Source organism: Somniosus microcephalus, unplaced genomic scaffold, assembly GCF_052327205.1.
Source record: "Somniosus microcephalus isolate GS21.2 unplaced genomic scaffold, FLI_Smic_1.0 unresolved_chr8, whole genome shotgun sequence".
Taxonomy (NCBI): domain Eukaryota; kingdom Metazoa; phylum Chordata; class Chondrichthyes; order Squaliformes; family Somniosidae; genus Somniosus; species Somniosus microcephalus.
Window position 1 is genome coordinate 4,384,751 of NW_028225186.1, and position 5,005 is coordinate 4,389,755.

The window sequence follows — 5,005 nt, forward strand, 5'->3', positions numbered from 1 at the left end:
GGATCCTCAGTTGAGGAAAATGGAAGACATACCAGAAGCACTGGTATGGAAGGTGGCATCATCAGAACAGATGCAACGGAGACAGAGAAACTGGGAGAATGGAATGGATAAATCCCCAGAGGTCTTGATAGGGTAGATGCTGAGAGGGTGTTTTCCCTCATGGGGGAATCTAGAATCAGGTGGCATAGTTTCAGAATAAGGGTTTGTCCATTTAAGACGCAGATGAGGAGGAATTTCTTCTCTCAGAGGCTTGTGAATCTTTGGAATTATCTACCCCAGAGAGCTGTGGAGCCTGAATCATTGATTATATTCATGGCTGAGATAGACAGATTGTTGAACTATCGGAGCGTCAAGGGTTAAGGGGGAACAGGCAGAAAAGTGGAGTTAAGGCCAAGATCAGATCAGCCATGACCTTATTGAATGGTGGAGCAAGTGCGAGGGGCTGAATGGCCTACTCCTGCTCCGATTTCTTATGTTCTTATAAGGGCAGCAGGTGCATGGGAACACCATCACCTCCAAGTTCCCCTCCAAGTTACACACCATCCCGACATGAAAATATATCACCATAACTTCATCGTCGCTAGGTCAAAATCCTGGAAATCCCTCCCTAACAGTACTATTGGAGTACCTTCACCTCATTGACTGCAGCGGGCCAAGGAAGGCTTCTCACTACCACCTTCTCAAGGGCAATTAGGGATGGGCAATTAATGCTGGCCTTGCCAGCGATGCCCAAGTCCTAGGAACAAATTAAATTAAATTAAAATTGTCACGACTGGATGTGGAAGGATTGCAGAACTTTGATCTGATCCGTTGGTTGTTGGATCGCTTAGCTCTGTCTACACATGCGGTTTCCATAGCTTAGCATGTGTGTAGTGCTGAGTTGTAGCTTCATGAGGTTGGCACATCATTTTAGCTACGCCTGGTGCTGCTCCTGAAATGCTATTCTACACTCCTCATTGAACCAGGGCTGGTCCCCTGTCTTGATGCTAATGGTAGTGTGAGGAATACACCGGTCCATCAGGTTACAGATTGTGGTGGAATACAATTCCAAAACTGAGGCCCCCTCTGCCCTCTCGGGTGGACATAACAGATCCCATGGCACAATTGTAAGAAGAGCAGGGGGTGGTGAGCTTTACTCCGGTGTCCTGTCGCCAATATTTATCCTCAAATCACCATCACTAAAACAGGTTATCCTCGATTATCACATTGTGGGAGCTTGCTGTGCACAAATTGGCTGCTGCTCTTTTTCCAACATTACAACAGTGACTACAACGACATTGCCTTTAAAGTGCTTTGAGACGTCCTCAGGTGAAAGGCGCTGTAGAAATCAGAGTCTTTCTTTTACAGCCTTCGAAGTCACAGAATCACAGAAACACCACAGTGCAGATAGAGGCCATTTCGGCCCATCGAGCCTGCACCGACACATATCCCACCCGATCCCCATAACCCCTACACCAACACATATCCCACCCTATCCCCGTAACCCCACGTATTTAATCCCCCTAACACTGAGGGTCAATTTATCACAGCCAATCAACCTAACCCGCACATCTTTGGACTGTGGGAGGAAACCGGAGCACTGACAACTGACAAAAACCAAAAATCAACATAAATTGAATTTAACAGCAGAAGAAGTTAAGGCAGGTCGGTTGGCTCAGTTGGTTAGGGCATAGGGCTAATAACGCCAAGGTCGAGGGTTCGATCCCTGTACAGGCCATTTATGTTTTGATGGTGTGGGTAGTTTCTTAATTTTGCTATTTGCTGAAAAAGTGGAGCTGTAATACTTTGAAGCAAAGCGACAAAACCTTAGTTCTGCAGAGAGCTCAAGGAACTGAAAGGTTGACCCTGTGTCTATCTGTCCACAGATGGCGCTGATCTACAAATTACTCCTACTGGTCGCGTGGCCTAATGGATAAGGCGTCAGACTTCGGTATTAATTTCTGAGGTTATCAGGATATTGCAGGTTCGAGTCCTGCCACGGTCTTTTTACACACTTTTTAATTCGTATTCAGTTTTACAAAACCAAACCGTGATCCCACTTAGTAGCTGAAGGTGATTCCATACCAAACACTGCAGGGCTCTTTATAATTGGTATTTTTGATGCTGCTTTGTGTGTGTATTGCTCACTAGTTCCCAACAAATCCACAATATCTAATTGATACCGATAAATTATTAGTGTTTCAATTGGAACTTTGGGTTAATCAGTGTAATAAAGTGCAGTGGAGGGAATTCTGATCAATTTCGGGGCCAGTGATCGCCACAGGGAGCCGATGAAAAAACAAATTGCATCAAAGTCACTGCGAGCAGGGTTCGAACCTGCACGGGGAAACCCCATTAGATTTCGAGTCCAACGCCTTAACCACTCGGCCATCGCAGCTGCACGTTACTAGTGAGAAAATGCTTCCTACTGTGAGTGAGTCAGGAACTAGCTCAGAGAAGACAGGTCATAAATACTCACCGAAAAATCCAGCAGGGAATTCAGGATTAACTTCTTCGGCCAAAGAGCGCTGAGAATGCAGTAGTTGAGGCGAATACTACGAGATGCATTTAAGAGGAAGGGAGAAAGGAATAGAAGGATATGCTGATTGGATTTTTAAAATTCGTTTATGGGATGTGGGTGCGCTGGCAAGGCCAGCATTAAATGCCCATCCCTAATTGCCCCTTGAGAAGGTGGTGGTGAGCCGCCTTCTTGAACCGCTGCAGTCCATGTGGTGAAGGTGCTCCCACAGTGCTGTTAGGGAGGGAGTTCCAGGATTTTGACCCAGCGACGATGAAGGATCGGCCGAAATACCTCTAAGTCAGAATGGTGTGTGACTTGGAGGGGAACTTGGAGGTGGGGGTGTTCCCATGCGCCTGCTGCACTTGTCCTTCTAGGTGGAAGAGGTTGCGTGTTTGGCAGGTGCTGCTGAAGAAGCCTTGGTGAGTTGCTGCAGTGCATCTTGTAGATGGTACGCACTGCAGCCAAGGTACACCGGTGGTGGAGGGAGTGAATGTTTAAGGTGGTGGATTGGGTGTCAATCAAGCGGGCTGCATTGTCCTGGAAGGTGTCGAACTGCTTGAGTGTTGTTGGAGCTGCACTCATCCAGGCAAGTGGAGTGTATTCCATCACACTCCTTACTTGTGCCGTGTAGATGGTAGAAAGGCTTTGGGGAGTCATTAGGTGAGACACCCGACGCAGAATGCCTAGCTTCTGACCTTCTCTTGTTGTCACAGAATTTATGTTCAATGGTAACCCCCAGGATGTTGGTGGTCAGCTCCTTTGTTCATGTTGGACCAAGGTTTTAATGAAGTCGGGAGCCGAGTGCTCTTGGCAGAACCCAAACCGGGTATCAATGAGCAGGTTATTGGTCAGTAAGTGCCACTTTACAGCACTGTGGATGACACCTTCCATTAATTTGCTGATGATTGAGAGTAGAGAGTAGACTGATGGGGCGGTAATTGGCTGGATTGGATTTGTCCTGCTTTTTGTGGACAGGACATACCTGGGCAGTCTTCCACATTGTTGGATAGATGCCAGTGTTGTAGCTGTACTAGAACAACTTGGCTGGAGCACAAGTCTTCAGAATGATAGCCGGGGTTTTGTCAGGGCCCAGAGCCATTGCTGTATCCAGTGTGCTCAGCCTTTTCTTGATATCACTTGGAGTGAATCGAATTGGCTGAAGACTGGCTTCTGTGATGGTGGGGACCTCAGGAGGAGGCTGATATGGATCAGGCCAGGTGGTCCGTCCAGCTTCATTTTTATTATTTTGTTTCATAGCGGTTTGTTACAACTGAGTGGCTTGCTAGGCCATGTCAGAGGGCAGTTAAGAATCAACGACATTGCTATGGGACTGGAGTCACACAAAGGCCAGACCTGGTAAGGACGGCAGATTTCTTTCCCTGAAAGACATTAGTGAACCAGATGGGTTTTTACGACAATCCGATAGTTTCATGGTTACCATTACTGATTCTAGTTTTATTTGGGGGGTGAGGAGAAATAGAGAAGGAGGAGCCTCGTGTGGAGACCAGTTCGTGCAAATGGACTGTTTCTGTGTGGCAGACTCGAAAATATTATGTAACACCCGTTTTAATCAGACACAGAATGATCCGGGACTGACAGCACATCCCTTTTAAACAGATACAGAATGACCAGGGACTTACAGCACATCCCTTTTAAACAGACACAGAATGATTCGGGACTGACAGCACATCCCTTTTAAACAGACACAGAATGATCCAGGACTGACAGCACACCCCATTTAAACAGACTCAGAATGACCCGGTACTGACAGCACATCCCTTTTAAACAGACACAGAGTGATCCTGGACTGACAGTACATCCCTTTTGAACAGACACAGAATAATCCGGGACTGACAGCACATCCCTTTTAAACAGACACAGAATTATCCGGGACTGAAAGCATGTCCCTTTTAAACAGACAAAGAATGACCCGGGACTGATAGCACATCCCTTTTAAACAGACACAGAATAATCCGGGACTGACAGCATGTCCCTTTTAAACAGACACAGAATAAACCGGGACTGACAGCACATCCCTTTTAAACAGACACAGAATGACCCGGGACTGACAGCATGCCCCTTTTAAACAGACACAGAATAAACCGGGACTGACAGCATGCCCCTATTAAACAGACACAGAATGATCCGGGACTGAAAGTAGACCCCTTTTGAACAGACATGGAATGCTGCCTGACCTGCAGAGTGTTTCCAGCATTTCATCTGTTTATAGTTCAGATTTCCAGCATTAACACTACTTACTTTTGTAATATTGCTTTTTGTAATTGGCTCTGTGGTGCAATGGATAGCGCATTGGACTTCTTGTTATATGATAGATTAAGGCATTCAAAGGTTGTGGGTTCGAGTCCCACCAGAGTTGGATTTTGGGCCAGGGTTCGGTGGTTCCCCCAATGACGGTACATTTTGCAGTAAATCGGTAATTCAGAGAAGGGAAACTACTGCCCCGACACCTTCCCTCTGAGTTCTCTCAACCCCTGTGTCAGTTGC

The 5,005-nt window shown here is 46.6% G+C and overlaps 1 non-coding gene across 1 annotated transcript; it reads right to left on the reverse strand.

Moving 5' to 3' along the window:
• Positions 1 to 2,295: 2,295 nt before the first annotated feature.
• On the reverse strand, positions 2,296 to 2,377 carry trnas-cga (transfer RNA serine (anticodon CGA)). The gene has a single exon. It is a non-coding gene; the product is annotated as a tRNA-Ser (tRNA).
• Positions 2,378 to 5,005: the final 2,628 nt, after the last annotated feature.